General features: G+C 38.8%; 1 protein-coding gene across 5 annotated transcripts in view; it reads left to right on the top strand.

Moving 5' to 3' along the window:
- SNTG2 (syntrophin gamma 2) overlaps positions 1–23,223 on the top strand; it is a 407,561-nt gene that overhangs the window by 79,296 nt on the left and 305,042 nt on the right. The window contains exon 1 of one of the 5 annotated variants that reach the window (XM_054677652.2): positions 21,378–22,283. The exons of the other annotated variants lie outside the window; for them this stretch is intronic. The gene's annotated coding sequence lies outside the window, so the exon portion shown is untranslated. Of the gene's footprint in view, positions 1–21,377; positions 22,284–23,223 lie in introns of those variants that run through there. 5 annotated transcript variants of the gene reach the window in all.

Raw genomic sequence — 23,223 nt, 5'->3', positions numbered from 1 at the left:
AACATGTTGTAGGGATTATTCTTTAAGCAAGTGGTAGTTAGCTAGTTAGACAGGTTCTTAAGTAAAAACACCAATAAATACTTCTGTTCCAGTCTTGTATGGCAGAGTCTATGAAAGCAAAGAGGTTCTGAGAGGAATCCCAAATTAGTGAATTTGCAGGCTCCAATATTGCATGAAACAGTGTGAAATTTAACATATTTTGAAATGTTTACTTTAGGTAGCAAATGTAAAAGCAGCCACCTGACTTCTGGAGATCCTTGGTTTTGTTTTTGTTGAGTGGACTTTACGTGCAGAGGGTTGAGTTGTTGAGTTACACGGTTGGAGACAGGTCTGTCGCTGGTCTGTGCAGGGTTCTTCTCTGGTGTTTTCTGTTCATGCTCCCATTTCCTCCCCTCTCAGGGAACAGTCCTCAGAGTGTCAGATGGGCACACTCTAATTGTAGCTTCCTACGATGTGCTTTAATTGACATGAATTGACTTATAGTCTCATATGGTTTCTCATGGTTTTCACTCAGCAGTTTTAAAATTTTATGTGTTTGGCTATTTGTATATATAGTTCATTGTTATATATATATATATATATATATATATATATATATATATATATTTTTTTTTTTTTTTTTTTTTTTTTTTTTGAGGTGAAATCTCACTCCATTGCCCAGGCTGGAGTGCAGTGGTGCGATCTTGGCTCACTGCAACCTCCGCCTCCAGGGTTCAAGCAGTTCTCCTGCCTCAGCCTCCTGAGTAAATGGGATTACAGGCACGTCCCACCACGCCCAGCTAATTTGTTTCACATTTCTATGTAGTAATGAAGTACTGATACATGCTACAACACAGATGAAACTTGAAAATATTCGAAGAGAGAGAAGCCAGATGGAAAAGACCTCATGTTGTGTGATCCCATTCACATGAAATATCATGCATAGGTCAATCCACAGAAACTGAAAGTAGATTTGCATTTCCTAGCGATGGGAAATTGGGACTGACTGCTAATGGGCACAGGGTTTGTTTCTGGGGTAATGGAAATGTTCTAAAATTAGCAGTGATGGTTGCACAACTCTGTGAATACAGTAAAAATCTGAATTTTAAATTTAAAAATGGTGGGCTGTATAGTATGTGAATTATATATAATTAAAGTAATTATTAAATAAAAGTAGCTACTGACAGCATTGCTTGTGACAGGTGGAAGGGTGACCTGAAATGAAGCGTCATCAACACCAAAGTGAAACAAGGGCAGGCAGGGTCCTAACAATGGAACAACGCTGCAGCAGGACCACGGGCTGGGGCACAGGAGCACGGCGTCTCATGATTGATATGACCAAGAACTTCTTAAGCAAAACCGCAAAAGCCAAATAAGTAGGCCAGATTACACTGTACAGTGAAACACACAGTGAATAAATGTAACCGAGAAATGACAGATTACAAAATGTTCCTAAAGTCTAAAAATGATAACGAAATTACACACACGCACGCACATATATCAGGAATCTGTAGCAAATCTACAAGATAAATGAATAAGCCCAAATTTTAGATAGCCCAAAAATATAAACAGGTATAGGCAAGGGAACTCAGGTAACGGGTAATTGGGACGCTTTCAATTGTTCCCTAACTTATTTGATACATTTAAATTCACATAATGATAAGATATCCTTTATGCCCAAGATGTCTGCAAAAGTAAAATAAGAATCATGCCAAGAATTGGCCAGTTTCCTTATGTTTCTGAATTAAGAAGGACAACATGTAGTTTTCACCATTAAGTATATTATCTGTGGGTTGTTTGCAAATGCTCTTAAACAGTTTGAGTTAGTTACTTTGTATCTACCTCATTCGTAGATACACCCTTGGTGTATTCCAATGTACCTCATTGGTAGATACATCAAGGGTGTATCTACCCTTGGTCACTGTGTTAGATCATTCTTGTGTCACTATAAAGAAATAGCTGAGAAAAGAGGTTTATTTGGCTCACAGTTCTACAGGTTGTGTGAGCATGGCACTGACATCTGCCTAGATTCTGGGGAAGGCTCAGGAATCTTCCAATCGCGGCAGAATGCAAAGCTGGGGCAGTCATGTCACATGGTGGGAATGGAAGTGAGAGAGGGGAGAGATGTCACACACTTTTAAACAGTCACATCTTGAGAGGATTCACTCACTATTGCAAGAACAGCACCAAGAGGATGGCACTGAACCACTTAAGAGAAATATGCACCCATGATCCAGTTGCCTCTGCCAGGTTCCATCTCCAACATTGGAGATGACACCTCAACATGAGATTTAGAGCAAACAGCATCCCAGTTGGTACTGTAGCCTCAGGCAATTGTGATGCTAAACAGTGGCCACTGACTGCTTTTGACAGATGCCCTGGGAGGGTGTTGTCCTGCAGAGGAAGCTCTGAGTCAGGTCAACAAAGACAAGTCCAGAGAGTAGAGCCTTCCAGGGGGCTGCTGGTCAGATCCAATTCTGACAGTTTTTTGGAGATGGGACTTTTGGAGAAACTCCACAAATGCCTGTCCCTTCTTCAAGGGCTGCTACATTGCCTGTGGCACAGTTACTACAGCTGTGAGGCCGCTGGTGTTGAAGGCTGCTGCAGAGCTGTGGAGATGGGGATGGAAACAGGGTATGTTAAAATATCATAAAGCTTACTCTTCCCAGCGTTCAGATACTTTGCTTAGTAAAATCTCCTCTGATCACTGCTAGCCTTTGATCAACTTTTGGAGTCCTGAAAAAGTTGCGGCCAACAATTTTTGCCAGTCTGCTGTCTTGCTCTTGTGGAGGTCTGGATTGACCTTGGAGTAGAAGTTCCCTGTGGACCTGTGGACAGGCTTCTCATACCCAAGACTGAGATTACTGTGTTGTAGGATACACTCACAGGCATTTTCACAAAGTAACTCAAGATTGTTTGGCTTAGTTACTGGTCCAGCCTGTGCTCCCTGCAATAACACATGAGTGTTTCCAGTTTCTTCCTAACCCCACCAGAAATTTATTTTTTTAAATGAATGTGTTAAGTATAGTGATTTCATAAAACTTGAAATATTATTTTCTTCTTTCTTGTTTTTTATTTCTCTTTCTTTTTAAAAATATATTTTTAACTTTTATGTTTAGAGGTACATGTGCAGGTTTGTATATGGGTAAATTCATGTCACAGGGGTTTGTTGTACAGGTTTTTGTCACCCAGGTATTAAACCAGTATCCGGTAGCTTTTTTTTTCTGATCTTCTCCCTCCTCTTACCCTCCACCTTCAAGTGGGCCCAGTGTCTTTGTGTTCATGTGTTCTCATCATTTAGCTCCCACTTATAAGTGGCCTTCTGTTCTTGGGTTAGTTTGCTTGGAATAATGGCCTCCAGCTCCATCCATATTCCTACAAAAAAACTTGATCTCATTCTTTTTTATGGCTGCATAGTATTCCGTAGTGTATTTGTGCAACATTTTCTTTATCCAGTCTACCACTGATGAGTATTTGGTTGATTCCATGTCTTTGTTATTGTGAATAGTGCTGCATTGAACATATGCATGCATGTGTCTTTATAATAGAATGATTTACATTTCTTTGGGTATATACCCAGTAATGCAATGGCTGGGTCAAATGGTAGTTCTGTTTTTCGATCTTTGAGGAATCACCACACTGCCTTCCACAATGGTTGAACTAATTTACACTTCCACCAACAGGGTATAAGTGTTCTCTTTTCTCTGCAACCTCACCAGCATCTGTTATTTTGTGAGTTTTTAATAGTAGCCATTCTGACTGGTGTGAGATGGTATCTCATTGTGATTTTGATTTGCATTTCTCTAATGATCAGCAATCGAGCATTTTTTTCATTAGATACCTACAAAGAGAGTTAGATTCCCACACAATAATAATGGGAGACTTCAACACTCCACTGATAGTATTAGATCATTGAGGCAGAAAATTAACAAAGACATTAAGGACCTGAATTTAGTACTGGACAAAATGGATCTGATGGACCTCTAAACAACTTTCCACCCAACCACAATAGAATATTCTTCTCATCACCACATGGTACATGCTCTAAAATAGACCACACAATAGGACATAAAACAATCCTCAGCAAATGCTAAGCAACTGAAATCACACCAATCACTCTCTCAACCACAGTGCAATAAAAATGGAAGCCAAGACTTAAACATCACTCAAAGCCATGCAATTACATGGAAATTAAACAAACTACTCCTGAATGACTTTTGGGTAAATAATGAAATTAAGGCAGAAAACAAGAAGTTCTTTGAAATTAATGAGAACAAAGATACAACAATCCTTTATTTTATTCAGTGCATTGCTTCCTTCGTTATTGTTCCTCCAAGTCAAGGAGCATTCAATATTGTATTTGCTGAGTGTCTGAGGCTATTCTCTCATCAAGGAGTGGAATTCTGTTGCCCTGTGACAGGCAGGCGGAGTCTGACTGGCAATGATTGTCTGTAACTGATCCTGGCAGTGCTCTATGGTGCTGTAGAATGAGTATCATAAAATGTATTGAGGGTTACTTTCAAGATTCTTAATCTTGTTATCTGAATCTTTTGTACCTCTACTTATTTCCCTCCATTTGTTCTATCAAGAGATGGACCGAAAAGGACTGGAACCAACTCTCCAGCTGCAATTCTAAAGATGCTCATTGTGTACTTCAGCGGCCGGCGTTTTATTTGGAATGCTTGCTGGGTTTGCATATGGTGTTGATTGCTATATCATCTTGATTTATTGTTCATTTCACCAGTGTTTAGTTGTTCTCATGGGTTTTGTTTTTGTTGCTGGAAAATCTATTTAAACAGTTTTAAATGGGCACGATCCTCCTTTTGGGGTTCATATTTGCCCACTTTATATATCTAAAGTCTTTTATTTTCAACTCTTGTATATTTGCATTTATCTTTAGTGTGTTTTTGTTTTTATTTTGTCTGCACATCTTATCTGAAGGGGATGGAGATGGAACATGAGTATTTGTCTACATGGGAAATCTATTTTTTTTCCAAAATAAACAATTACACTGTCTGCCAATAGTGATAATTATTTTCCCTTCTTTACAAATCATTAAACATCATAATTCTATTTCCTACCTTATTAATTTGACTGGGATTTTTCTGTAACCATGTTAAATGGTAGTGATGATAGTGGAAATATGTTTAAACTTTTTGCCATCTGTTAATAGGCTCATAAGAGTTTTGTCTCTTGATTTTCCTAGGTGATTTTTAACTTACGGTTTATTAGCATCAGCTTCTGCTGACAGAACTCCTCATATATTTGGTGTTATTCTTTCATTGTACTTGTAAATTATATTTTCTTGGAGAGAAACAGATATTCTGCTTATATTAAAAGGGGAGATTTGTTCTTTATTTCTTTCTTTTCTATATTTGTCACGTTTTTCTTTATTTTTTTTCAAACATAGCAGGAATCACTTCCTCTTATCTATACTCTGATATTCTTTACAAGGCATGGTATTTTTTTCTCAAACGTTTAGAAGAATTCATCTATAATCAGTCTTCACCTTGAGTCTAAAAGTGACTCTGATAAATTTCTAAGATCTCATATTGTTTCAAAACCTACTTAAGTTTTGATAATTTAATTTTTCAAAGAAAATTGACACTTAAATTAAAATTGTACATAGCTAGTCACACTCCCCACTGTGGTTTTTAATTTGATTCTATGTTTCTATGGCAGGTTATTTTACCCATATTCCTTTCTGCCTGGGTTTATAGAAGTGACATTTTCTTAAGTGGTATCACAACATTAAATTAGAAATGTAATAAAGTATTTTTAATAATGGTTTTATTTGTTATAATTGTTCTGTGATTTTTCCAGCTGATCCCCCAATTGTGCTAATTATGTTGTTAAAATATGCACTGATTTAAATCTCATTGTCTGCAATATTCCCCTTATCAAAGGTAAACAAGACCTTGCCCAGTGTTTGTCTTGAGCTTAGTTCTTTCAGAATACCGTGTTTCTCTCTCTGCGTCTTATTAGCCTGGTGAGAATAGGGCATTCATCCTATAGTGTCTCACCATGTGAGAGACTTAGGAGCCTGGGTTGTGCCCACATCATGTGCTGCCAGACCTGGAGGTGAGGGCAGTATGGGTGGACTCAGCTCCCAGGGGCACCCGTGCCTTGCAGGTGCCTGCCTGAAGTTCACTGGTCCATGGAGCACAAGCAAAGTAGAAACCCGCCAAGTCAGAGCGGCTCGCAGCTGCACACTGCCATTTCTGTGGCCAAGTGGAGACATTCCGCCAGCATTCAGGGCTCTCCATCTGCATTCTGCTTCTCTCTGTGGTGCGGAGCCCACAACAGGTCAAAACCTGACTCAGAGCCAGCTGGACCATGTCTGGGTCCTTTGGGACACCAAGGCAGTGGGGGCTAACACCCGAGGCTACTCCTCACCCCGTGCCTCCCTGCCTGTCCTCTGAAGGAGGAATCCACATCCCCAGGCTATGCTGCCATAGCCCTGGCCCACAGATCTGAGCCAGACATGGATTTAAAGGGTGTGATTCAGTGTTTTTTTTATATTCACAGAGTTGTGCAGCCTTTGGCACAATAGGTTTTAGACCATTTCCATCACCCCAGAAAGAAGCCATTTACAGCCATTTTGCATGCTCCCTGCCCCAGTGCCTGGCCACCAGGGACCTGCTTTTTACCTCTCTGGATTTGCGACTTCTGAGGCTTTATATACACAGAATCATAGGACGTCTGGTGCTTTATATACACAGAATCATAGGATGTCTGGTCTTTTGTGTTTGGGTTCTTCTACTTCGCATCATGTTTTGGGGGTTCATTTTTGTTGTTTGCATGAATCAGTTCTTCATTTTCTTTGATTGCTGAATAATATTCCATTTTATGGCTACAGCATGTTATTTATCCACTCATCAGGGATGGACTTTCTGGTTGTCTTTAAGCTTGGCTATTATGAATCCTGAGGCTGTGGACGGTGGTGTTCAAGCTTTGGTGTGGACCTGAGTTTCTGCTTCTCCTGGGTATGTACTCAGGTGGGCTTGCTATGTCACATGGTCACTCTGCTTCTCATCTGTGGAAGAGTTTTCAGACTGTTTTCCAAAACAACTGTGGCATTTTGTATTCCTCCCAGTGGTATATGAAGGTTCCCTCACATCTGAGCACTTATGTATCCGTTGTCAAAACCTGGCCCTACTTTTGGTCAGAGGTGTTTTCTTAACTTTGGTTCCACTTGATCATCTTTACAAATAAAATTCATGGCCTCATGACCAACTTCATACTTGGTTTTCTTTTAAAGCTGAACTGCTGTCAGTATTCAATAAGGAAGATATCTGTGTATTATTTATTTCCATAATACATTTTGGGCAAGATTCATTTTCTGTAACCACGTTCTCATAGAATGAACCTAGGAGTTTCTACTTTCAGACTGGCAGAAATAAAGCCCACAGCTAATTGTAGGGGAAAATGTAATCCTGGAATATCTAAACTTGTATGTGAAATGAACAGTGACTTCTCAAAGTATTGTGTCATGGACCCGAGGAAGCTCCGCCTTCCTTGAAGTCATAGCCCCTCCCACAGTTCTGTCTTCCTTTTGTGCATGTTTGGCAGCATCCAAATTAACCTTTTCTGCCATTTTCCTTTTAAATAAGTTAAAATTCAAAGAAATTCAACATGGATAAGATCAATCTTAGCTATTATTCGAGAGGATTTATCTTCTAAAGAACTTGCTTATAAAATAGAAACTGTGTAATTGTTTTGACACGTGGAACTCAAGTTCAAGCTCACCTTTGTAACAGTTTTGCAGATGGTTCAAGTGAGCATGAAAAGCCTGGTAAATCAAGTAACTAAAGTTTTTATTATTTAAAGGAAAGTTAGAAGCCTAGTCTTAATTTAATTTCACAGTCAAATGTGGCATCTAATGAAATATGTGGCACATTGGGAAGATTTAGATCCACTGCCTGTTTTTCATCCTTCTCCACCTGCAGTTTATTCTTCCCAAGTGAGCTCATATTGTTATGCTTCCACCTTTTTTATAAGGACAACATCTTTATTGAAAAACATGCATCTTGGCCACATCTTCCACTTTGCAAATCTGTAAGTTTATATAGAGTGTGCATAAAGCTCCCACAGACTCATTTCTGAAGGTGATAGTATCTTTTATACAGTAATTAGGGTTTGTCTTTAATTCTGCATTTTGAAATCAATGATAAAAATTCCAAGTTAAGGTATATAAAGAAATGTTTTGACAACTTCAACAGTAGTTGTCTGCGTGACTGACAGTTGATTTTTAGTAATGATAAATAACAATTCCTTTATTTTCTTGTGATAGTTTTAATGCATTCTATGACTCTGAAATATGTGTACAAGCCTTTCCTTCCATTTTTTCTCACAATTAGATTGCATTTTAAATACTGTTTAAGCAGGTAGATGTCTATTTTAAATAACATTGAAATGCTTTCTGTGTCAAATTCAGATTATTCAAATGTTATGCCATTTTGTTAAAAAGTCTTTTGATCTTTGTGACTTATTTCAGCATTCCATTTTTACAAAAATAGGAGTCATTCAACAGCATGAAGTTCTACCATTATTTTTCTTTGAAAATGCCCCCTAAGTAGGTCATTATTGACTGGTCTTCCTTGTTTTCTTTGAGGGCCATCAATCTTGGGGGGATGGCAGAATCAGTCTCTTTTTATCAGACACTGGTATGGTACGGCATGATCATGACTGGCGTTTGGCTCTCTACAAATTTTAAAGCCAAGTCATAAAAGACCTATTTATTGACATTTTTTTCTGGATTATGGAAAAATATAAGCGCTGCTCCTAATAACACCACTGGGAAGCTGTGCAGCTGCTCCTAATAACACCACTGGGAAGCTGTGTGTGCAGCCTCACTTCAGGGCTGTCAGCCCTGCTCTGGAAGGGTTGTGGGGGACCTGTTTAACCTTCTCCATCTTTCTGCAGACAGGAGGCTGGTGGCTGTCCTGGGCACACACTGTGAACCTCTGGGCTCCTTTTGGCTCTGAGCAGATGGGACACTCTGGGATTGAGCTGGCTGTCAGAGGGCTTCAGTTGAAAGAGAAGGTCTCTGGGGTCAGGCATTCCTTATTCTTATCCCAGATCTGCTTTGCAGGATTGGCCTATGTAGGTCACATGAGCACTTGGCCCTCTGTCCTCACCTGCAGCTCCTTTCCAGGCACGCTTGTGGTGGCTGCCACTTACGCCTGCATCATTCTCTTACAGTCAATTGTTGTTAACTTGCCTGTCCCATAGAATCACCTGCAGGCAGGATAAATTCCTGCACCCCACGCCAGTGACACCAGAGTCCCTGTGGAACCCAGGCATGGGGAGTTTTGAAGCTTCCCAGGCCATTCCACTGGGGACCCCAGTTTGAGAACCCCTTCTCTGGCCCTCACCTGCTCGCCTCCCTATGACCTAAACCTCTCCTTGGATTCCAGCTCCCATGGCCCTCTTTCCTCCTGTCTTTCCCCAGCTTTCCCCTTCCCGCCACCTCTGCTTTCAGCACCTTGCCCTGCCCAGCCCCACCTTTGCACTGACTGGCTCCAAGGCTCTGACTTCCTCTGGCCTCCAGGGAAAGTCAGTAAAGTTCAGGGGTCTTTCTGGTTGGAGTTTCTGCCGGCCATTGCCGAAATCCACATTGATCTACCAAACACATTAACTTGTTGATAATAGAAAAACTTTGCTTCCTGAAACATGAATTTCCCTTTTTCATGCTTCAAACAAAAACCAATTTAGATATTTTTCCTTAACATCATACCTGATGGTATGAAGCATTTCAAAAGACGTGATGAAGAAACCTCATTTCTGAAGAGGCTAAAACACATGACAGTGTAAGTAGCAGAATAACTAAATCCTCCCTGTCCTGCCACCCTTGACGTTTGATATTAATTATGCTTCAAAAATATGCCTGTGTGATGGAGCCCGGCTGTGCCATCAGAGCAGCTGTTTGATTTCTGAGTTTGCTTCGTGTTCAGTTTGCTTTTTCTGTCCAGTGGAAGCAGTGAAGCCCTCAGTCAAGTGAATCAGACGGCTTTTTGGTGGAGGCTAATGTTAAATTCCGGGACTGGCAGAGAAAAGGGAATACCTTTTGTCAGGCACATGCTAAGGTGTGTGATTCCTCTTCAGAGGGAAAGTGGCCTCTCTGCATCTGTCCCGCAGCATGTTACATATCCTGTACTTTCTAGGGTGAATTCTCACTGTGTGTGCTGCAGACACCTTCACCTGCAGTTTTGTTTGTGTTGCTCTCAGTGCGGTGCTTAGTGTAAAGAACAGTTAACCATAGTTGGATTTGTCAGCCTTTACCACGTGGTGTTTGCTTTTTCTGCCTGCAGGGAAACTTTGCTAAGCCCCAACAGTCAGGAAGATCTTTATTTTAAACGCTTTCAACTTAAAGTCTTTAACATGTCTAGACTTAAGTAAGGATCCAATCTACTGTTTTTGTTGTTGTTGTTTTTTCATGTGTATAATCAATTGCCTCAGTACAGTTTATTTTTATTCCTAGCCGATATAGTTTGGATATTTGTCCCTGCCAAATCTCAAGTTGAATTGTGATCTGCAGTGTTGGAGGTGGAGCCTGGTGGGAGGTGTTTGGGTCATGGGCACCGATTCTTCGTGGCTTGGTGCTGTCCTCCTGGTAGTGAGTGAGTTCTCACGAGATCTCGTTGAGTAAACATGAGCAGCACCTCCCCTCCCACTGCCTCTCTCTTGCTCCTGCTCTGCCTTCACCTTCTGCTGTGAGTCAAAGCTCCTTGAGGCCTCCCCAGAAGCCAAGCAATGCTGGTGCCATGCGTCCTACACAGCCTGCAGATCTGTGGGCTGGTTAACTTCTTTTCCTCGTAAACTACCCAGTCTCAGGTATTTCTTTATAGCAAGGCAAGAACAGCCTAACACACTAGCCATCAGCAATACCTGTCAAAATCAAGTCTCCTTGGAATGATGGGGCTGATTCGGGGTCCTCTGTTCTGTTCTTTTGGTTGATTTTCTAAGCCTGCACCATCTTTTTCCCAGAGTTCCAATTATTATGACTTAATAATACCATATTTCTTCAGTTCTAAGATGCCATTAACATTTACATACACCATTATTTTATGTAACACTACAAAGAACTAAGGCTACAAATGAAATTTGAAACATCTGTTGTATGATAGAACTTGATTTCACAGATGCTGAATTATGAATGCATATTAGAACTAACGACAGATACCAAATTTTCTTTTTTAAAATGGTGGATTAGCTCCTCTTGGGACTTTACATTTCCTTAAATTTTAGGGCCTTTTTTGTCAAGTTTCAAACTAATTCATGCTTTGATTGGAATTACATTGACTATTGATCAATTTTGGGACATTTGCCATCATTTTATTGCATCTTCTTATTCACAAATATTTCTCAATTTAACTAGTATTTCTTTAATGATTTTCTTTCTTTTCTTTCCAACTTTTGTTTTAGGTTCGGGGGTACACGTGCAGGTATGTTAGAGGGGTAAGTTTTGTGTCATGGGGGTTTGGTGTACAGCTTATTTTGTCACCCAGGTAATAATAGTACTCAATAGGTAGTTTTTGATTCTTACCTTTCTCATACTCTCCACCCTCAAGTAAGACCCATGTCTGTTGTTCCCTTATTTGTGTCCATATGTACTCAGTATTTAGCTCCCACTTACAAATGAGAATATCCAGTGTTTGGATTTCTGTTCCTGTATTAACTCACTTAGGATAATGGCCTCCAGCTCCATCCATGTTGCTGTAAAGCACAGAATTTCATCATTTTTATGACTGCATAGTATTCCATGGTGTATATGGACCACATTTTCTTTATCTGCTCCACCATTGATGGGCATCTGGGTTAATTTCATGTCTTTGCCATCGTGAATAGTGCTGGGATGAGGATAGACATGCATGTGTCTTTATGGTGGAAAGATTTGCATTCCCTTGTGTATATAACTGGTAATAGGATTGCTGGGTTGAATGGTAATGTGATTTTAAGTAACTTAAGAAATCTACAGACTACTTTCCACAGTTATTGAACTAATTTGGATTCCCACCAGCAGTGTGTACCTGTACCCTTTCCTCTACAACTTTGCTAGCATCTGTTGTTTTATAACTTTTTAATAATAGCCATTCTGACAGCTGTGAGATGATATCTTGCTGTGGTTTTGATTTGCATTTCTCTAATGATTAGTGATGTTGCCCATTGTTTCATATGCTTGTTGGCCACATATACATCTTTTTTTGAGAAGTGCCTGTTCATGTCCTTTGCCCATTTTTAAAATGGGGTTGTTTGTTTCTTTTGTTAGATTTGTTGAAGTTTCCTATAATGGGGTTGTTTGTTTCTTAGATTTGTTTAAGTTTCCTATGGATTCTGGATATTATACCCTTATCAGATGCATAGTTTGCAAATATTTTATCCCATCCTGTAGGTTGTCTGTTTACTCTGTTGATAGTTTCTTTTGCCCTGAAGACACTCTTTAGCTTAATTAGGTACCATTTGTCAACTTTTGTTTCTGTTGCAATTGCATTTGGAGTTTTTGTAATGAAGTCTTTGCTAGGCCCTATGTCCAGAATAGTATTTCCAAGTTTCTTCTAGGATTTTTATAGTTTTTTTTACATTTAAGTCTTTAATCCATCTTAAGTTGATTTTTGTATGTGGTAAAAGGAAGAGGTCCAGTTTCAATCTTCTGCATATGGCTAGCCAGTTATCCCAGCACGATTTACTGAATAGGAAGTTCTTTCCCCATTGCTTGTTACTGTTGACTTTGTTGAAGATCAGATGCTTATAGGTCAGTGGCCTTATTTCTGGGTTCTCTGATTTGTCCCATTGGTCTGTGTGTCTGTTTTTGTAACAGTACTATGCTATTTTAGTTACTATAACCTTGTAGTATAGTTAGAAGTCAGGTCATGTGATGCCCCCAGGTTTGTTCTTTTTGCTTACAATTGATTTGGCTATTTAGGCTATATTTGGTTTCCTATGAATTTTATAATTGGTTTTTCTAATTCTGTGAAAAATATCATTGGTAGTTTGATGGGAATAACACTGAATCTGTAAATTGCTTTGGGCAGTATGGACATTTTAACAGTATTGATCCTTCTTATCCATGAGTGTGGAATCTTTTTTATTTGTTTGTGTCATCTCTCATTTCCTTCAGCAGCATTTTGTAATTCTTATTGTAGGGAGCTTTCACCACTGCCACCCCCCCACCCCGGTTAGCTGTATTCCTAGGTATTTTATTGTTTTTGTGGCTGTTGTGAATTTGGCTCTCAGCTTGGACATTAATGTTATATAGAAATGCTACTAATTTTGCACATTGATTTTGTATTCTGAAACTTGGCTGAAGTTGTTTCTCAGATCTAGGAGCCTTTGGGCAGAGACAATGAGATTTTCTAGATATAAAATCATATCATCTGTGAAAAGAGATAGGTTGACTCTTGGAAGCCTTCTATGTCTTTCTCTTGCCTGATTGCTTTGGCTAGGACTTCTAGTACTATGTTGAAAGGAGTGGTGAGAGGGGCATCCTTGACTTGTTCTGGTTCTCAAGGGAAATGCTTCTGGTTTTTGCTCATTCAGTGTGTTGTTGGCTGTGGGTTTGTCATAGATAGTTCTTATATTCTGAGACAATTTCCTTCAATGCCTAGTTTGTTGAGGGTTTTTAAAATGCAAAGATGTTGAATTTTATTGAAAGCTTTTTATGTGTTTATTGAGATGATAATATGTTTTTTTGTTTTCAGTTATCTTCATATGATGAATTATATCGATTTATTTGCATATGTTGAACCAACCTTGCATCCCAGGGATAAAGCCTACTTGATAGTGGTGTATTACTTTTTTAATGTGCTGCTGGATTTAGTTTGCTAGTATTTTGTTGGGGATTTTTTCATCTGTGTTTATCAGGGATATTGGACTGACGTTTTCTTTTTTTTGATGTGTCGCTGAGAGGTTTTGGTATGATGCTGGCTTCACAGTATGAGTTAGGAATCCCTATGCCTCAATTTTTTTGGAATAGTTTCCGTAGTGTTGGTACCAGCTCTTATTTATACATCTGTTACAATTAGGCTGTGAATACATCTTATCCAGTGCTTTTTCTGGTCAGTGTTTTTTTTTTGTTAATTATTAATACGAATTCAATTTTGGAAACTAATATTGGTATATTCAGGGTTTCAGTTTCTTCCTGGTTCAATCTTGATAGATTGCAAGTTTCCAGGAATGTATTAATTTCTTCAGGGTTCTCTAGTTTGTGTGCATAGAGGTGTTCATAGTAGTTTCAGAGGGTTTTTTGTATTTCTGTGGAGATAGTGGTAATGTCCCCTTAGTCATTTCTGATTGTGTTTGTTTGGATCTTCTCTCTTACTTCCTTATTAGTCTATCTAGTGGTCTAACAATTTTATTCACTAAAAAAAAACTTTTGGTTTCGTTCATCTCCTATGGTTTTTCACATCTCAGTTTCATTCAGTTCAGCTCTGATTTTGCTGCTTTTTTCCTGCTAGCTTTGGGGCTTGTTTGCTCTTTCTTTTTTTCTTTTTCAAGGTATGATGTTAGGTTCTTACTGTGAGGTCTTTCTAACTTTTTGATTTGGGTGTTTAGCACCATGAGCTTTCCTCTTCACACTGCTTTAGCTTTGTCCCTGATTCTAGTATGTTATATTTTAGTTTTCATTAGTTTCAAAGAATTTCTTGATTTCTGACTTAATTTCATTATTTGCCCAAAAGCCATTCAGGGGCAGATTTTTTAATTTCAGTGTAAGTGTATGGTTTTGAGACATCTTGTTTATATTGATTTCTACTTTTATTGTGCTGTAGTATGACAGTGTGGATGGTACGGTTCAGGTTTTTTGAATTTGTTGAGAATTGCCTTAAGGCTGAGCATGTGGTTAATTTTAGAGTCTGTGTCATGTCCATATAAGGAGAATGTATTTTTCTTGTTGTGTGAAGTGTTCTGTAGATGTCTATTAGGTCTGTTTGGTCAAGTGTTGAGTTTAAATCCTGAATATATTTGTTAGTATTCTGCCTCATTGATCTAGTACTGTCAGTGGGGTGTTGAAATATCTCACTATTATTCCGTGGTTATCTGAGACTCTCTGTGAGTCTCTAAGAACTTGTTTTATGAATCTGGGTCCTTGAGTACTGGTGGCATATATATATATTTAGGTGGTTAAGTCATCTTACTGAATTGAACCCTTCATTATTATGTAATGACCTTCTTAGAACGTTTTGATCATTGTTTTTTAAAGTCTGCTTTGTCTGAAATAAGAATAGAAAACCCTGCTGTTTTCTGCTTGCTTCATAGATCTTTCTCTATTCATTTCCCCTAAGCCTGTGGACGTCCTTGAATGTGAGATGGGTTCCTTGAAGACTGCATTTGTTTAGGTGTTGCTTTTATCCAACTTGCCATCTGTGCCTTTTTAATGGGACATTAGCATGTTTACATTGAGGTTTAAGATTGATATGTGCTGGTTTGATCCTGTCATCGTGTTATTAGGTAGGTGTTATGTAGATTTGATTGAATAGTTGCTTTATAGTTCAATGGTCTATGTATTTCAGTGTGTTTTTGTGGTGGCCAGTAACAACCTTTTGTTTCCACGTTTTGCACTTTTTTAAGGACCTCTTGTAAAGTAGGTCTGGTGGTAACAAATTCCCTTGGCATTTGCTTTTCTGGAAAGGATTTTATTTCCCCTTCAGTTATGAAGCTTAGTTTTGCTGGATATGAAATTTTTGGTTGTAATTTATTTTTTCTAATGATGTTGAATATAGGTCTCCAATCTCTTCTAGCTTGTAGGGTTTCTGCTGAAAGGTCTGCTGTTAGCCTGATGAGATTCTCTTTGTAGGGGATCTTCCTCTTCTCTCTCTCTGTCTTTAACATTTTTTCTTTTGTATTGACCTTGGAGAATCTGATGACTATATGTCTTGGAAGTTGGTGATCTTTTATAGTACCTCTCAGGGGTCCTCTGAATTTCCTAAATTTGAACGTTGACCTTTCTAGCGAGAATGGGGAAATTTTTGTTGTTATTTTCCTTAAATATATTTTCAAAGTTGCTTGTTCTCTTTTCTTCTCTTTCAGGAATGTCAGTCAGTCATAGGTTTTGTCTCTTTACATAGTCTCATATTCCTTGGAGATGTTCTTCAGTTTTTTCTTTATTCTGGTCTAACTGTGTTAATTCAAAGAACTGGTCTTTGAGCTCTGAGATTTGTTCCTCAGCTTGGTGTATTCTGCTGTTAATACTCCTGATTGTGTTATGAAATTCTTGTAGTGAGTTTTTCAGCTCTATCAGATCAGTTTGGTTCTTTTTAAAATGGGTATTTCATCTTTAATCTCTTGGATAGTTTTACTGGATTCCATAAATTCTTTGGCTTGGGTTTCAACTTTGTCCTGAATCCTGATGATCTTCCTTGCCATCCAGATTCTGAATTCTACTTCTGTCATTTCAGCCATTTCATTCTGGTTAAGAACCATTGCTGGGAAACCTCGTGTGGGGCTTTAGGGACAAGAATACATTTTGGCTTTTAGAGTTGCCAGAATTCTTGTGCTGGTTCTTTCTCATCCATGTGGTGAGATGTGTGCTGATACTCCTTCAGCTGTGTGGTGTAATTTGTGTACAGTCAGTTGGCTTCATTTCTGGATGTTTTCAGAGGGCCAAGGCTTTGTGCTGGGTCTTCATTTGTAGTTGACCTCTTGCCTTTTGTTTCACATGGGAGTAAATTCTCAAAGTATTTTGGTGTTGCAGTTTGGGCTGCAATCCAGTAGGTGGTGATTAAGTGTCATTGCTGATTGGTGGGCTCTTGCTCAGCCACGTGGTTCCTTTTTATTTCCTCATGTTTGCAGCCCTCTCCCTTTCAGTGTTCTGAGAGCATGGGCTCCTCTCCCATTGAAGTGTTGGCTGTATATCTCAGCTTGACACTTTTTTTAAATCTTATGGTAGACTAAGGTACACACACAGAAAATGCTGAATGCCAGCAGAAAAGCAGAGATTTTAAAGTGTCACCGCTTAGAATAATGTTTATTGCAGGGGTTTTAACCAGGTGCTGTTCAACAGATATAGGAAATTCCTATCTATTCCTACTTTGCAAGGAAATTCTTATGATTATTTATCCATATATTTAGATTTTTAATATTTTTTTACTTCTTAACATTTTAATGTTATTTTAATGTATAAATTTATCCTTATAGTCTTCATCCCTATTTCAATTCTTTCCTTCACCTCATCATAGTCATTTGCATTGTCTCTTTCTATTGATAAGTTTCTACAAAATGCCTACTTTTTGTGTACACATGCATTATTTTAGTCAGTGTTTTACTGATATACAATATGCAAAGGGAAAAGTGTCCAAATCATATGAATAGCTCAGTGAATTTTCACTAAGACCTCCTTATGTGGCCAGCGCTGACATCCCGACATCCAGCACTCACACCCCGACATCTGGTCAGTCACAACCAGTCAAGAGTGAATTAGTGAATGACTTCTAACTTCACTATGATAATTTTCCCTGATGCCAAACTCTCTCCATATATAGATAGATAGATATCTATATATATACACACACATATATATCACATAATATTTTATGATGTATATCCACACTTTGCTTGTAGTTGCACTTTGTATATTGTATTCGCTGTGTGAGGATGCCAACACTTCTCTGTACTACTTGTTGCTGGACACTGGTGCTGTTATGTGGTCTCGGTTGTAGTAGATGACACTTTAAACATCCTTTCATATGTCTTTAGATGGACATATTTGTGCAGCTCTGTTGAGCGAAAACCTGAGAGTGGAATTGCAGCTTGAATGTGCACATGTTCAGCTTTTGTAGAAACTGACAAGCAGTTTTCCAAAGTGGTTGCACCATCATAAACCCAGCAACTGTAAATGAGAATTGTGATTGTACCACACCTTTTGTAAACCTTGATATTCATTCACCCTCTTTGATTTTGTTCATTCTTTTGTGAGGTGATGTTGTTTTATTGTGGATCTGGTTTGCATTCTCTGCTGATTAAATCATGCTGCGCACCTTTCTATTTGTCATCAGTCATTCACATAGCCTTTTTATTTTGAGTATTATACATTTTAATAGGCTTTATTTTTTATAGAGTTTTAGGTTTACAGCAAAATGGGACATAAAATATACAGATTTCCTATGTACTCCTAGTCCCCCTTCCCCAAACAGCCTCCCACACTATCAGCATCTCACACCAGAAGCTGCTTTTGTTACAATCAATGAACCTCCATTGACAAGTCATTGTCACCCAAGTCTGGAGTTCAAACGAGGATACACTCTTGGTGTTGTACAATCTATGAGTCTGGACAAATCTGTAATGACAGGTAGGTATCCACCATTATAGTTTCATACAGAGTCACTTGACTGCCCTAAAATTCCTCTGTGCTCCACCTGCCCATTCTTCCCTCTCTCTCAACCCCTGACAGCTACTGATGTCTTTACTATCTCCATAGTGTGCCTTTTCCAGATCAGATAGTTGGACTTGCACAATATGGAGCCTTTACAGACTGGCTCTTTCACTTACTAACATGAATTTAAGCTTTCTTTGTGTCTTTATGTGGCTTGCCTTCTCCTTTTGTTTTAATGCTAAATCGTATTGTCTGGATAAATCACTGTTTCTTCATTCACCTTCATATTGGTTGATTCCAAGTTTTTGCAATTATAAATAAAGCTGCTATAAACATTTCTGTGCAGGCTTTTGTGTGGACATGTTTTCAGCTCCTTTGGGTAAATAGCAAAAAGCATGCCTGCTGGATATGGTGAAACTATGTTTAGTTTTGTGAGAGACTGCCACACCGTCTTCCAACATGGCTGCACCATTTTGCATTCTCACCAGCAATGAATGAGAGTTCCTGTTGCTCTACATCTTCACCAGCATTTGGTATTGTCAGTGTTTTGAATTCCAGCCCTTCTAATTGGTGTGTGCTAGAATCCCATTGCTGTTTTAACTGGCAGTTCTCCAGTGACATGTTATTGAATATCTTCCCATATGCTTATCTGCCATCTGTATGAATCATTTGATGAGAAATCTATTCAGATCTTTGCACACTTTGAAATTTGATTGTGTTATTCTCTTTTTTTCAGTTGCCTACTTGGGTCCTTGCCAGTGTTTCTCCTGGGTTGTTTTTTGTTTTTATTTTTACCGATTTAGGAGTTCTTTACATGTTATATGTATGAGTCTTTATCAAACATATGAGACACAAAGATCTTTCACTCTGTGGGTTCCCTTTTACTCTCTTGGTAATATTCACTGAACAGAATTTTTTTCCTTTTAATGTAGACTTAGTTTATCAATTGCTAATTTACAACTACAACTTTTCCCCTTCTTTTCAATAAATCTTTACTCCAGAGTCATGAAATTAGTTTCATTTGTTTTCTTTTAAACACTTTATTGATTTACCTTTTAAATTTAGATCAAAATTCCAGCTAGAGTTTTTTTCTTCTGTATGCTCTGAATTAGGGTTCAAAGTTTGTTTCCTTCCTATTTATTGTAGAGATTATTCTTTCCAAACTTCACTGCAATACCACATTTATCACAAATGTGGAGTTGCATATGTGGATTTTTTTTTTGACTTTGTATTCTCTGTACTCCATTGGGCTATTTTCCTTGAGCAAATTTTCTATTGATTGAATTGCTCTAAGTTTATAATAGTTCCTGATATCTGGCAATATGAATCTTAAACTTTGTTTTCTTCCAGGATTTCCTTGACTATAGTTGGCCCTTTGCATTTCCATTTAAAATTTAGAGCCCCTTTTTGAATTTTTATGACTTATTCTAGGATTATTATTAAACAGCTTCCAATAACAATTATTGTTTTGAATATGTAGATTACTTAGGGGAGAAGTGACAACTTGAAAATAATTCATCAAATCCATAAACAAGATCTAGTCTGTAATTCATTTAGGTCTTCTTAAATTCCTCCCAATAATGTTTTGTAATTTTTATCATAGAAATTTTGCACATCTTTCATTAGATTTATTTCTAGATATGTTTAATGCTACTGTAAATTGCATGTTTTTATTTCAACTATTTTTTGTTGCTGATATGTTGAGACACTAAAAATATTGACATAATAAACTGATATTTTTATTAATTTCAAAGATTAATTGCTTATCTGTTTTCATATCACATGCGTAGATACTTTTGGATTATCTCCATGCTCAATAATATCATCTATGAAAAATGCTGGTTTTATTTTTTCTTTTCAATGTTTACACATTTCCTTCCTCCCTCCCTCTCCCCCTTTCTTCCTCCCTTCCTCCCTCCCTCCTTCCTTTCCTCCCTTCCTCCCTTCCTCCCTTCCTTCCTTCCTTCCTTCCTGTTTGCTTTATGATTGTGTTGGCTGGGAGCTGCAGTACCATGCCGTATTGAAGTGGGGCTGTTGAGCACCCCTTCCTCATTCCTTTTCTCAGGAATTTTCAAGCTTTACCCTGAGTATGACATGTGCTGTAAGTCTTTTGTAGACGTCTCTAACCAGTTATGGAAGCTCTCTTATTAAAAGGCTTTAGGTAACAACATTTGTCAACACTTTTTTGAGATTAGTCAATGATCATATAAGTTCTTTGTTCATATGGTATGGTTGCCAGCCTGGAGGAAGGCACCTGGTATTCACGCCCCTGTGCAACTCATCTGATTTGTACTCGGGGCAGCCTCTGTTGTCATGGTGTATGGCATATCTGATGATCTGCCATTCCTGATACTGGGCTATAAAGTCTGCAGCTTCTGTGCTGGGGGCAAGCATTTTTCCTCCTGGATCATTCTTTCCAGTATATGCCATGTTGTGAACTACCATTGGAGAGGCCCATGTGGCAAAACACTAAAGCCTCTGGCAGCCACCACAGGAGCGATCTGGAAGCAGATCTGCTGGCCACACCTGAGCCTTCAAAGACGGCAGCACCCCCAGCAGCTGGGCTGCAGTCTCTGCAGGACCTAGAGCCAGAAGCACTCAGCCGGGCTCTCACAGAATCCTGACATTCAGAGGCTGTTGGTTGTTGGATATTTTATTACACAACATTAGAGAAGTGTTCTATGTTATGAATTACACTGATTTTCAAATGGTAAACTACCCTTACATTTTTTATTGTAGTTGCTTTAAAAGTATTTTGCTTTTTATATTTTTTGGATTAGATTTCATAATATTTTATTTAGGATTTTTTAAATTTATATTCATGGGGGTAATTGATAAGTAATTTTAATTTATTATAACCTTCTTGTTAGGTTCTGGTCTGCAGCTTAGGTTGGTTGTATAAATGAGTTTACTGGTAGTCATTGTTTTTCTATTCTCTGGAAAAGTTTCTATAGTATCCATGTTATTTATGAAATATTTAGAGGAATTCACTGGGCCCAGAGCTTACTTTGTGAAATAATTTTAATACTAAGTTCAACTTTTAAGTTACATACAGGAATATTTATATTTTTATTTAATATTATATCTGTTTTAGCAAATTGCATGTTTTAAAGAGTTCATCCTTTGTACACAAATCACATACTGTAAGGTAAAACATTCTTGCTATTTTCTTGTGTGCTTTTCATATCTGCGGGACTCATAGTGGCTTCCCCCTTTCCTCATCTGGCTGCTTCTGTGTGTTCTCTCCTTATTTCTCACTTCTTCCAGAGAACTGTTCTTTGGCTTTGTTCATTAGTTGATTTGTCTTCTGTTTCATGTATTTCTGCTCTTATTTCCTTTATTCTCTTCCCTTTTTCTTGCTTTGCTTTTGGAAACTGAAATCAGAGGTCTCTAAAGTGTTTTGAAAGCCACATGGTACCTTAGGATTACTGGCCATGTCGTCCTTTATAGACAATTCTGCCATCCTTTCGTGGAAGCAGGTGAAGGGCCGTGGCTGTGTTCCAATAAAACTTTATTTACAGACACAGGCGGTGGACCTGAATGCTGGGTGGCCTACGCTGGGATGAGGTCGCTGATTTTCACCTTTAGTTTCTGCATGCATTCCAGCTGTAAGTTATTCAGTTGCAGCTGCACTTCACAGGTTTTGAAAGTCGTAAGCTCACAATCTGTTCAAAACACGTTCCAATTTCCACTGCGAGTCCCCTCCTGGATCTGTGGTGATTTGTGAGTATGTTGCTAAACTTTTCAGGAGAGGCGATTTTCTGTTATCTTTTTCTGGTAGTTTTCCATTGCCACATATGTGAAAATAACATACTCTGACTTCAGTCCTTTGAGATTTTTGAGGTTTTCTTTATGACCCTGCGTTTTGTCCACGTAGGAAGGAGGGTGTTCTGCTGTTGCTGAGCACAGTGTTCAACAGACATCAGTCAGCTTCCATTCCTTCACTGTGCTGTTCAGATCAGTGCAATGCCGATTTGTTCATGCTTCTAAAATGTAGGTAAGCAGGCTTATTTTTAATTCCTGAGTTTTTCATTATATGCTATGATTCTAGAAATGCATTAAAAGTTTTTTTTATTGAAGATGAAAGTTATTTTGGCAAAAATATCAATTTTACATTACTGCAAACTTTAATAACATATACTTTTATTGTTTCTTTATTCTTAAAATCTAGCTACTCCAGGAGGATGTGTTCTGGTGTTGACTGTTGATCAGTATCACTCCATCCCCCACCACCCCCCAGCCCTTTGCAGCTAAGTTGTGTCTCCTTGATGGCAGATGTCAGTTTCACGGAGACATAATTGTTTCCAGGAGTGTTATTTCTATGCCTTTTGATTGTTTTCCACTTTGGAAACATGAGTTACTGCTAGGTATCCAGGTCGTGTTCATTTGGCATCCATCTCTGTCGTCCTCTCCACATCACCATTTCCCACCTCATTTGTGTGATGCACTTAGGCCTCCATGTGGTGACTCTGGTTCTTGATTGTTTTCATTTGACTTTATTGCAGTTTATTGTGGCATTGATTCTGATTACTTTAACCTGCATTCACCTTCCTTATCCTTTCCTCCATTCTTTTCTGAGCTGATGACTCCCTTTCAGGTAATTCTGTTTCCATGGTCCCTCCTTCTCACCTCCTCTTCTCCCTTCCTCCCTCCCTCCCTTTGTCCCCTCCTCTCCTCCCTCCCTCCTTCCTCCTGCCCCCCTCTTGCTTCCATATGAGTGGGAGACCTCGTGTTCCCTCCTCCCTCTGCAGGCCCTGTGAGGTGCAGGATTACAGGGATTTAACCTGCATGTCTTGGCCTTGTTGTTTGTACAGCCCTCTAAGTGCTGCACCAGCATGAGAGGCACCACGCCTGCCACCTGCACATGTCTGCTGGGGCACTGTGGAGCCGTGCCATTGCCACCCTGATTCAGACGGGCGGACCTGAACCTTTGGTTG

Source organism: Pan troglodytes, chromosome 12 (genome assembly GCF_028858775.2).
Source record: "Pan troglodytes isolate AG18354 chromosome 12, NHGRI_mPanTro3-v2.0_pri, whole genome shotgun sequence".
Lineage (NCBI taxonomy): Eukaryota > Metazoa > Chordata > Mammalia > Primates > Hominidae > Pan > Pan troglodytes.
This window is presented reverse-complemented; position numbering and strand designations above follow the sequence as displayed.